Genomic DNA, 13,099 nt, shown 5'->3' with positions numbered 1-13,099 from the left:
CTAACTCAAGCATTAGGGCCTACCCAGTATCCAATAGCTTATTATTCTGCTCAGTTTCACTGTGTAGCTACTGGAGTGCCACCCTGCCTCCACACTGTGGCTGCCACTGCCCTCTTGGTAGAAAAGGCTTTCCATCTTGTTCTATGCTCCCCTTTAATAGTACAGTGCCCTCAGGGGCAGCTAGGTGGCACAGAGGATAGAGCACTGGCCCTGAAGTCGGGAGGGCCTGATTTCAAATCTCACCTCAGACACTTGTTAGCTGTGTGACCCTGGGCAAGTCACTTAACCCCAATTGCCTTAAACATCCAGGGCCATCTCCAATCATCCTCATGTATATCTTGCCATTGGACCTAAGTGGCTCTGGAGGAGAGAGCGAAGTTGGTAATCTTGCACAGCTCTCCCTCACTTAAATCCAATTCACTACAAGTCATGACATCACCTCCCAATGTCATGGTCCCCTTTGACAAAAAAGGACAAACAACAACAACAGTGTCCTCATGAAGTTGAGGCTCTCTTGCTCTGTCATTGGACACAGGTCTTTTGAGATCAAAGACTCACCAAGTTTGAGGTGACCCTGCTAGGTAATGAGAATATCCCCTTAAAGTGTTGTACAATCCTTACTTAATTCTGCAACACTGCTTCCTGATTTGTCATTCTCAGTAGAACCTTTGCATGTCTGATAAGACTCTTGATGATCTTTCTGACACACCACTAGAGAACTCTGACTTTGTCTTCTACACTGATGAGTCCTCTTTCATAAGAGAGGGAACCCATCACACAGGTGCCATTGTAGTTCTGATTGTGATACTGTCTAGGCAGACTCTCCACCCTCCAACCTTAGTTCCCAGGCTTCTGAGCTAGTGGCTTTCATTCAGGCTTGTCACTTAGGCAGGGGACAAAGTGCCACCATTTACACCAACTCTAGATATGCATTGAGTGTCTGCCATGCTGTAGAAATGCTATGGCCGCAGAGGGGATTTTTAACCTCTGCTGGAAAAGCCATTGCAAATGAAGAATTTATTAAAGATCTTCTGTCTGCCCTGAAGCAGACTGCTTCCTGCCCATACAGGAAGGCCTGATCCTGTCTCAAAAGGGAATACTGTCACTGATAAGCTTATTGCTCTGGAAGTCCCTGCACATATTGTTAATTTCTCACATTCTAATGAAATTGGCATCTCTCTTTCCTATGATAACTCTGAAGTAGAGAAATGGAAGCAAAAGTTTAAGGCAAAACAAGTCAATGGGGTCTGGGTGACTGCAGAGGGAAAGCCACACCTTCCCCGGAGCTTCTACCACCAGGTATGTTTGTCTATTCTCAAGGGTGGCCACTTTGGCACTGAAGGGATTATGGATTCAATTAGGAGGGTTCGGGTTGTCCCAGGTGTCACCAACATAGCCTCCTGTGTGTATGTGTGTGCTTCTTGCCCTGTCAGGCTTATAATCAGGATGCTTTCTGTGCCAAACCTTATGGTGGGCACCCTTTAGCTTACACACCTTTTGAACACTTACAAATTAATTTCATTTGTATTCCTAAGGCGTGACATTATAAAATTTGCCTTATTATTGTTGACCAACTGACCTGGTGGGTAGAGGCTTTTCCTGGCTCTCAGGCCACTGTTGCATTTGTTGCTAAAATACTTCTGCAAGAGATTATTGTTGGCTTTGGCCCACCAGTTTTGACCCATCAGTACACACTGACTGACAAGGGCACACACTTCACTGATTATGTCCTAACTCAAGTTTATTCCTGTCTGGGAATGACTCCAAAATTTCACACATCTTACCACCCACAAAGCTCAAGCCAGGTTGAATATATGAATAAGGAACTTAAAATTATGATTGATAAATTGTGCACTGAAACTTTTGAAATGGCCTAATGTTCATCCCTTGGCACTGTCCTATTTGTTCAGCAGACCAAAAAGAGAACTACATATATCACCTTTTGAAATGCTTTTGGGAGACTCCTCTATCCAAGCAAAACTTTTTTCCCCAGTATTTATATCGTTACTAGAAGGAGATGCCTCTATTGCTTCCCATGTATAGGAGTTACAGGACAGGCTACACGAAAATCATAAAGCAGGAACAGCAGTGCAGGCTGGCCCTTTGGTCTTCTCACTGTGTGATTTAAACCCAGGAGACAGGGTATACATCAAAAATTTTCAGTCAACTAGAGGGGCTCATCCTACATGGGAAGGTCTGTTCTGGGTGTTGCTGACAACTCTGACTGCCATCAAGATCAGAGAAAAGGACTCTTAGATTCATTGTTCCTGTATAAAGCTTGTACCAGTCTCTGACACATAATACTTCTGTCTTTTAACTCCAGATATTCAGCATTACTCATAATTAATAGACACTCAATGAAGCTTAAAATTGCTTCCTCACTTGTGTACATGATACAATTACTCAGTGTTATTTTAATTCTAGTCTTATTACCTGTGGTGCTCTCTTCAGGTCCCTGTTTTTCAGTTGGACAAAGGATAATGCTATTATTAGACTCCAAAGTCACATGGGATATACTTTACATAAATTCAGAGCCAGTGGGCCTCATGGGTGATGGATCTGCCACCAGCTCCATCAGAGCTCCATTATCTCCTAAGTATCTATTCCTATTCATCCAAATGAAACATTGCAACATTACAAGTCAAGGAAGCAACTACACATGAGCAAACAGGCCATTTGCCTCTTTTGCTTTTGTCTTTTGTGAAATTACTAGTAATAATTGGAAACCACATAAATGGTCATGACCAGTCCCAGTAACTTTTAAACCTCTCAAAAATGTCCAATTTTCAGCTGAATTTAATGTCATCCAAGGTGACTTACAGGTATTGGATCTCCTCACTCCCACTTACTAAACCTCTTCCTATTTTTGACATATATGTTAAGAAAGAGAAGAGCCCAGGAGCTACTACATACATTAGAGATTGTGTAAGATGCAGTCTCATCTTTCCATTCTCTGACAACACTCACATGTGCTAAAGCCTACCACTCTAGATCTGATGGCAGAGACTTTCAAAACATAATTTTCCAACCATAACTGTTCATTCACCATTAAGCCTAGAATATCCATGGGGATTGGTGACTGCAGGACAATTTTATATTTGTAATACATCATCTTACTCCTCCCTTCTCCCAGGTTGGTACAATACATGTGGGATTGCCCATATGGCTCCCCTTGGATAAGTACTTGACCACTCTATATAGGCCTAAATATAAAAGTGCTAGAAATTTGGGTGCCTGGTGGCATGTACAACAAAAAGAGATCCAGACCCAATGCTGTAGCCACCTCCCACACCAAACAAAGATTCTTTAGGGCCATTGCCCCAAAATTGGGAATGATGGCAGTAATTGACTCAATTAGAAACATTTGTGCTGAGATTGAGAGGTCAGCTTGAGATACAACTCAAGCCATGGCTCAGACATCCAAAGCTATCATCTCCCTCCAGGAAGAGACTGACTCTTTAGCAAAAACAGTCCTGCAGAATCAATGGGCTTTAGACCTTCTCACTGCTGCTTCCAGGGGAGTTTATGCTTTCATTAATCAGTCCTGTTGTGCCTACATTAATAGGTATGGGGAGATTGTTACAAATGTCCATAAGCTTCAGAGAATTATGAATGACACTCAGCAAACTGTGAAAGAAACACATGGGATAACTGATAATGGTAGGACCCCTCTTCATGGTTCACTTGGTTAGAGGGGTCTGGTCTCTTAGTAGTTTTAGTTAAATGGGCCCTTATTATCCTGGGGATTGTTATTTATTTTAAATTGTGTTGCAGAGGGAAGTTAGGTGGCTCAGGAAGACCTGAGTTCAAATCCGGCCTCAGACACTTGATACTTACTAGCTGTGTGACTCTGGGCAAGTCACTTAACCCTCATTGCCCTGCAAAAAATAAATAAATAAATGAAATTTAAAATTGTGCTGTAGCTGTTGTGCTAGCATATGTTCTAGGCTTTTGCCAAGAGAGAAATTTTTGCTGGTACGCACTACTGATCATGATTGTGTTAATGCTTTTATAGACTTAGCTTATAGATCCAAGGGGTCCATTTACAAATTAAATTGATTTCTAAGGTCATGTAAATTTAATCATTAATATACTGATGAAAAGTATGCACAAATGAATAATGTTGCTGATTATTCACAATTAGCATATAATTTATGTATGATTTGTAATTATGTACTTATGGAATTATATCTGGAAAGATTGTATGTTGTAGCTATATCCTAAGTCAAGAAGCTAATTCACATTCTTTGTTATCATTGTTATCTTCAATAGTTAAATCAACCTGAAGCTTTGATTATGGGAATTTGATATGTAAAACATTATGGGAGGTAGCTAGGTGGCACAGTGGATAAAGCACTGGCCTTAGATTCAGGAGGGTCTGAGTTCAAATCCAGTCTCAGACACTTGACACTTAACTAGCTGTGTGACCCTGGGCAAGTCACTTAACCCTCATTGCCCTGCAAAAACAAAAACAAAACAAAACAAAACAAAAACCATTATGGGACTGTTAACTGATATCATTTTGAATCTGACTCGAGGTGTATTTGTATGAGTCAATGTTCCATGATGCCAGCAGCCCCCTGGGGTTTCATATGAATAAAACTGCAGGTGGAGTTGTCACAAGAAAGGCTGGGAGAATTACTTTTGGCAAGGGCTGAGGTAGGACTCTCCTGATTCAATTTCCCCACCATGACATTTCTTGAAATGGAAAAATATCCCACCTAGCTAACTTTGGGCCTGGCTCAATGCAATTGGCTATCTATATAATTTTTACCTGGAATTGCTTTGTCCCTCTTCTTCTACAGCAAATTTCTGTAATTGTCATATGATCAGTATGAATACAATATTGGATTTTTTTTTTTAGTAAGGCAATTGGGGTTAAGTGACTTGCCCAGGGTCACACAGCTAGTAAGTGTTAAGTGTCTGAGGCCATATTTGAACTCAGGTACTCCTGAATCCAGGGCCGGTGCTCTATCCACTGAGCCATCTAGCTGCCCCACAATATTGGATTTTTATCTCTTAGGTTAATACTGGATAACATCTGTGTTAATATGGTGAGATGCAGGTATGAGATTTGAGCTATTTGGCCTGGAATTTTGATCCTTTCTATATTCCAAAAAACTGAAAATTAAGTATTTGGCCTTGATATCTATTACTAGCTATATATTTCTGTATAAGATAAGGTCCTTTAATTTCTCATAATTGTATGAGGATAATTGGGTAAATGATGGAAAGATTTGTGAAACCAGGATATTAATCTCTTATTTAGTTAATATCACAATTGTCTCAGTTCTGTGTTAAGGAAGGGAATATCGGCATAACTTGTGGTCTATTTTGCAAATGTTTTGGAGAGACATCCACTTTGGGGGGCAACTAGGTAGCACAGTGGATAAAGCACCAGCCCTGGATTCAGGAGGACCTGAGTTCAAATCTACCCTCAGACACTTGACACATACTAGCTGTGTGACCATGGGCAAGTCACTTAACCCTCATTGCCCTGGAAAAAGGGGGACCCACTGCCCCCTTTGATTTTGTCAAAGTGCTGCTATCTTTCCCTTTTTTTCCCTTAACATAGTTATCCATCATAAGCCCCATAGTTAAGACCCTTTAAGTATATAATTAATATCATTTAGTGATTCATTGAGGAGATTGTCTCTCAATTAGAATCAAATGGGCGGGTTGTGAGAAATTATTATCAATAATCAACTTCAGATCCCTCTCCCCTTTCTTATTAATGCTATAATTTAGTCCACACCTTTGTAAGACTTGCAGATTTAGACTCACTTGTCCTACACCAGACCACAGCCCGGTGGAAGCTAGCAGGCTTGGCTCAGCCTAGGTGGGATCTACATTCTCTAAATTGATTCTCTTATATAGATATTGTCCCAAATCCAAAAGATTCTCAGGCCTTCATCTTAATGTAATCCACCATCAATTAGGAACCAGTTAGGTCTGATGGCTATTTAATGGACCACCTCTTATACAAAAGGGATAAAAACCTGAAGAAGTATCCACATGGCCACTTTGAATGATGAGAGGTTAAAGAGCCATTTTGTCAGTCTCTTACCACTAGTGATTGATACGTTGATTATAATTTACCCCAAATTGTGTCTCTTGTAATTATTTTATTTGCTACATTGTCCAGGGTCACACAGCTAGTGAGTGTCTAGCCCTTTACCAAGGGGTCCAGATGGGGAAAAGAGAAGAGTATAGCTGGTATAGGAATGATGGCCTGGGAAGAATGGAGATTAGAGTTGGAAGGGAGAGATGGAATGAAAACAAATTATGATCAAATAAAGGAATTTCAGCATTCATTAACATGGATGTGGAACACTTCTAGGTGGTGGCAAGATCAAGGGTATAACCATCTCTTTGTGTAGCTATGGTGGGATAGAGGTACGAAGGTCATAGGAAATTAGTAAATTGAAGATTGTGAGGTTAGAGTGTTTGAGGGCATATCGATATGTATGTTGATGTCTCCTAGTATGAGGACAGGAGTTGGGGAGGAGAGAAGCCTGAGCCAGTCACTGGACTTGTTGAAGAAGAAAGGACAGTGTTCTGGAGGTCTGTAGACAACAGCTACCATAATCTTGAATTTTGAGTGGATTGAATGAGGTTACCAAGAGATGGTGGTAAAAGGAGAAAATGGAAGGGGCAATGAGGAGCAAGAAGTGTGTAATCTAACTATCAGCATGTTGGGGGATATGAAAGGGGAGTGAGAGAAGCTGTGTCATCAGGAGGGAGCCAAATCCCAATGGACACAAAAAGATGGAGGGAATAAGAAAGGAATGGGTTTAAGATGAAATCTAGTTTGTTACGTAATGAAAAAGGCTTTTCAGAGAACATAGTGGAAGAGGTGTTAGCTTTAGAATGAGAAGTTGTGGGTATTGGGTTTAAAGGGGTGGAAATAAGGAATGGATAATGGGGGGGGGGCTTGAAAAAAGGAAATCAAGCAATAGAATTCTTCTCCATCCCCCATACACTAGTGAGCACAATCTTCTACATCTGGTATATAGAAGAGAAATTTTCTGGGGGAAAAAAAGGCTATATGAAAACTGTCCTTCAGTGTCCAGAGACAGAGGGAACCACCAACCATTGTTCTCTTTAGTCTGTTCCCATTGGTCAGAATGGAGATCTGATAACCTGCCAAGGTACATTGGAATCTGCTGAAGCCTCTTATCTCAGCTTTAGCAGGATTGGGACACTGTTGGAACCACTGGATTCAAGGACTCCCTAACAATTGCTCTACATTCACCACCTTCCTTCTCTCCACTCCGAGTTAAGCCTATCAGGAAGACCTGAGTTCATATTGGACCTCAGACACTTATTAGCCGTGTGACTATGGGCAAGTCACTTAACCTCTATTTGCCTCAGTTTCCACAACTATAAATTCTGGATGGTATCAGCACCTATCTGCCAGGGTTGTTGTGAGGACCACATGAGATATTTGTAAATCACTTAGCACAGTGCCTAGGCACATAATAGGTGCTTGATAAATATCTGAATCCCCTCCCCTCCCCCTGCTCCCTAGCTCTCCCTTCTCCATCTCACAATGGATCAGGAACACCCCAGTACTCCCTAGATGCTGAGACAGGTTCTCATTTTTCCCAGTCTCCACTTCTCTCTTTTTTTTCAACTTACCAACTGATGAAACTCTTAGTCAAAGGACAAGACTCTTTGGAAATCCAAGTTCCTGACACTTTCTAAAGTAGGTCACAGCACCCTTGCCTCTTTGCTGTGGGCCTGAAACTGGGAACACCTATGTGTGCCTCTTTCATCCAGATAAGGAAAGCCAAGCCCAGAGAGGTGAAATGATTTGCCCAAAGGTATATACAAGTGGGGCAGCTAGGTGGCACAGTGGATAAAGCACTGGCTCTGGATTCAGGAGGACCTGAGTTCAAATATGACCTCAGATACTTGACACTTACTAGCTGTGTGACCCTGGACAAGTCACTTAACCCTCACTGCCCCACCAAAAAAAAAGTATATACAAGTAATAAGTGGAATAGATTACTTCAGACTGTGTTCTGATTGCAAATCCAGTCTTCTTTCCAAAATGCTTCTTCCAGATGTTAGATTAGTTTTCACTTTTAAGTAAAAGAATTCAATGTAATGCAATAGACAATAATTAGGTTTCTATTCTATGCAAGACACTATTTTAGTTTCTGGGGATTTGGGGGAGAGGTGAGAGGAGAGAATGAATGTGTATCAGGAACTGCTAGTATGGAAAATCCTTTCATTGATGCAGCTCAACAACTGTTCTCCAAATTGGAGAATTAGAGTTAGCTGGTGTACTGAAATTAAATGACTTTGTGGTAGTTACACTGCTGGTATATATCAGAAAATAGATTTCATCCTAACTTCCTTACTTCAAGGCTTCTTCTCTGTACACTATGCCATGATGCCTCTCATACTAGGAATGTATGATGATGATAAATGACAGGCCCATGGCCTCAGAGATCTTACTGAGGAAATAGAACATGCACAAAAGCAATCATTATACAAGGGAGAATGTAACAGAACAAGGGAAATAACTGAACAAAAGTGTTCTATGGACATTTGGGGAAAGAGAAAGATCACCTCTTGGAGAAATCCATCTACAGTTGCTGCCTCCTTTCCTCTCACCTCTTGTAAACCCCCTGCAATTTGACTTCCACCTCATCATTCAAATGAAAGTACTCTCTCCAAAGTCTCCAATAATGTCTTCATTGCCAAATCTAATAGCCTTTTCTCAATCCCGATTCTTCTTAACCTCTCTGCAGCCTTTGACACTATTAATCACCTCCTTTTTGATACTTTCTCCTCTAGGCTTCCATAATACTGCTTTCTCCAGATTCTCTTCCTACCTGTCTGACCACTCCTTCTCAAGAGGTCTTTCTCAGACCTCTTTGTTGGATCTTCAGAGCACATCCATTAACAATGGGTGTACCCCAACGTCTGTGTCTCTTCTCCCTTTATACTATTTCACTTAGTGATCTCATCATTTCCAATGGATTCAATTATCTCTATACAGATGAATCAGATCTATAAATCCAACCTTAATCTCTCTCCAAAGCTCCAATCTCACATAGCTGCCTTTTGGACATCTCAAATTGGATGCATTTAAAATTCAAAATGTCCAAAACAAAACTCATCATTTCCCCCAAAACCATTCCCTCTCCTAAACATCCTTATTACTGCCAAGTGGGCAGCTAGGTGGCACAGTAGATAGAGCACTGGCCCTGAAGTTGGGAGGACCTGAGTTCAAATCTCATCTCAGACACTTACTAGCTGTGTGACCTTGGGCAAGTCACTTAACCCCAATTGCCTTAAACATCCATGGCCATCTCCAGTGGTCCTGATGTATATCTTGCCCACTGGACCCAGATGGCTCTAGAGGAGAGAGTGAGGTTGGTGACTTTACACAGCCCTCCCTCACTTAAATCCAATTCACTGCAAGTCATTACATCACCTCCTAATGTCATGGTCCTTTTCAAGAACAAAGGACAAATACCAACAACTGCCAAGAACACCACCATCCTCCTAGTCACACAGTCCCCTTCTCTCCACTCACACTGTCATCACCCTGGTATAAGTCTTAATAACTTTATTCCCTGGATCACCATAACAGCTCTCTACTTGGTCTCCCTGCCTCAAGTCTTCTTCCACCTTCCTCCGTTCTTTCTTTCCTTCCTTCTTGTCACAAATAAAATTCCAAGAGACAAAGTTCCAGGTATTCAAAGATCAATTTATTAAGTAGGCTGGCTAATAATAAATTAATTAATGGTAAGAGGTCTCTCTTGGTAACCAAAGATAAAAGAGGCAGTCTTAGAGCACCTTAAATGCACATCTGTTTTCCTCACTGCATTTTATTGGGACCTCTACAGATAAGAAAAAGGCAACCCTAATTGGTAGACATTTAATGAGAAAGTGGGCTTAATAAGGGGGTGGGCTAAGAGTCCTCAGCCCCTCTTGATTACTTCATCATTTACAAGGGAGAAAACAAAGCCTAGTAATGAATTTCAAGCCCCCTCTGGCAATTTGGGGGCCCCAGCAGGATCTCTTTGGTTGGATAGTGTCAACCAGCTGAGTTTGGCTTCTGTTTATAAGGTACAAAAGCCAAGGCCTCTTTTGGGTGGGGCAGTTAAGGAACAGATACCTTGGGGGCTAGGACATTACTTGGTCATACCCTTCAGAAACTGACTGGTCTTTTGAGGATTGGGGTCTTGACAAAAATAGGAGGAAAAAGGACAGCTCACAAATTAATAATTGGTTATTAACATAATAGTATAAAAGTAATTTTCCTCATTCCCAGTATTATTCAAAATAATATAAAAGGTATTTTATCCCCATTTTGGAATAAAGGAAAATGAATGTGTTTTAAGTCAATGTGCCAACCCATAGTTCATATCACCCCTCTTAAGGCTCAGATCACCTGAAAAGAGGGTCTTCTTTAACAAAAATAAACCCATAATTCAGATTTCCAATGCTCACTGCCACCATAATCTACATCATTGTTATAACAGGTAAGTATAAAAAGGAATGGATAATATATGTCATATATTATATGCCACACTCTTCCTTTTTCCATAGAAGAAGATATTTTGACTGGCAAATGCATAAAATAGAGCTATAATGTATCAGTGATACATTGTATAAACCTGAGTGTATATTTGGGTTTGGCTCACCTGTAATGGATATGCTTATAAAAAACATGTAGATATGATGAAGTGGATAGAGAGCCCACATAGGATGCAAGAAGGTCTAGGTTCAAGTTCTTCTCTGACTCATACTGGCTTTATGATTCTGGTTGTTGTTTAGTCATTTAGTCATATCTGATTTTTCATGACCTCAATGGGATTTTCTTGGCAAAGATACTAGAGTGGTTTGCTATTTCCTTCTCCACTGAACAGAGGCTAAGTGACTTGCCCAGGGTCTCACAACTAGTAGGCATCTGAGGCTGGATTTGAACTCAGTTCTTCCTGACTCCAGGCCCAGTGCTCTATCCACGGAGCCACCTAGCTGCTTCCTTATACCTTAATACACAGTCATGTGCGCAGTAGAGAACTAACCAGAGATCTGGTGATGTAACTTCTTTCTTATTTATCTTTCTGTTAGATTTGTCTAAGGCTAGAAAAGGTACATTGAAATATCCCACTGTCATTGTTTTACTATTTCTCCTTGCAATTTGATTTCCTGTTTCTTTAATAATTTGGATGCTGTGTTATTCAGTGTATATACTCTGGTATATCATATTGATTCATTTTATATGGTCTCTTTTAGGAGAACGTAGTTTTGTTTATCTACTTTAATTGTGTCTATTTTTATTGTCACATTATCAGGGCCCATTATTGTTATCCCTGGGGCTTTTTGGGGGGATGGTTGGTTGTTCGCCTGAAGCATAATAAATTTTGCTCTAATCTCTTAATTTAACTCTGTGTGAATCTTATGTTTCAAGTATTTTTATTGGAAAGAGCATATTGTTGGATTTTGCTTTCTATCCTTTCTGGAAGCTTGTAGTATTTTTTCTTTAGTCTGGAAACTCTGAATTTAAGCAGTGACATTCTTATGAATTTTCATTTTGGGATTTCTTACAGGAATTATTTCTATGGATTCTTTTTATGGCATTATTTGGGAGTGAGTGAATAGGTTTATCGGGAGCTTGTGGGAGTCATAGCCTCTCCTCCACCATCTTGGATCTGCCCCCTGAAAAGGCAATGGATTCTTTTTATTTTCACTTTGTCCTCTGCTTCTAATAAATCTGTGAAGTCTTCCCTTGTTATTTCTTGAGAGATGGAATCCATACTTTTATTAGTCAATATTCTTAGGTAACCCAGTGAATCTTAGATATTTTTTCTGAACTGTTTTCTAGATCAGTTGTTTTTGATAGGAAGTATCTTGCATTTTGTTATTTTTCTTTTTAAGGCTTTTGATTTTGTTTTAATATTTCTAGTTTTTTGGATTCATTACTTTCAGTTTGGCCCATTCTATTTCCAGAGTCCAATTTGGAGACTTGTTCAGGTATGAACTGCCTGGGTTCTGAGTTGGGCATAGACTGCCTGAGTACTGGATCAGGCCTGAGCTGTGCAAGCACTAGTCTGGCCCTTTCTCTTGCTGTGAGTCTGGGCTACTTGCCTACTATACCTTCCCATGACCCTGGCTCATCTCTGTTTATAGCTTCCATGGATTCCTCCTAGTGCGGTCCTTCTTGTTTCCTCCTTGTGTGGTCCTCAACTGGATAGTGTAGTTCATACCCATTTCTCCTTGGTTTTCTTGGTCATTGTTCCTTCTGTTTTATTTTCAGAATTTTACTGATATGTTTGGTGCAGGCTCTGGATTCCTCTGGGTTCTAACATGCTGCCCTAGGCAGAAGTCTGTACCTGAGATTTTTACTGGCATATGATAACTCCCAGTGAGGAAATCCCACTCTGCCAATGCATACCCATAGCTGCTCCACAATGTATAATCTTAAAGAGTCACTTAGAGCACTGGGAAGTTAGTGGCTAATCCAGAAACACAAGGCCAATATGTATCAGAAGTGGGACCTGAATTGTCATCTGTTGCTATGATGAAAGTTGCTCCCAATCCTGCTGCCTCCTAGAAGATTCTTGTTAAAAAAAAAATGGTTTTTATGACACCCAACACCATCGAAAATACATTACAACTTCCCAAATGTAATTCAGCCTCTTCTCCTACACAGTTCTGGCCAAGAACTCCCTCGTCCTGATGGACTCACCCACCCCACCACCAGGCATAGTCTGGGCAACTTTGTATCATCGTGTTATTTCCTGTTCTAGGGCTTGAAGAGATCAGAATACTGTCAACAGAAATACCATCAACAACAATATTAATAGTAAGAGTTCATCTTTTAATAGTACTTTAAAGTTTAAAAAGTGATCTCCTCATGATAACCAAGTGAGGTAAGCAATGCAAGTATCATTTCCCCCTTTTTTACAGATGAAAAACTGAGGTAGAGAGAGAAAGTGACTTGTTTAGGGTCATAAAAGCAAGCTAACAACTATTGAAACTAGGATTCAAACTCATTTCTCCTGACTTTTTATGCCTTTGTGCCTTTTCTCCTGTAGCACTAAGTTCAACTAATCCTAAATTGACACCACCC

Source organism: Dromiciops gliroides, chromosome 5 (genome assembly GCF_019393635.1).
Source record: "Dromiciops gliroides isolate mDroGli1 chromosome 5, mDroGli1.pri, whole genome shotgun sequence".
Lineage (NCBI taxonomy): Eukaryota > Metazoa > Chordata > Mammalia > Microbiotheria > Microbiotheriidae > Dromiciops > Dromiciops gliroides.
Note: the sequence above shows the minus strand (reverse complement) of the source record.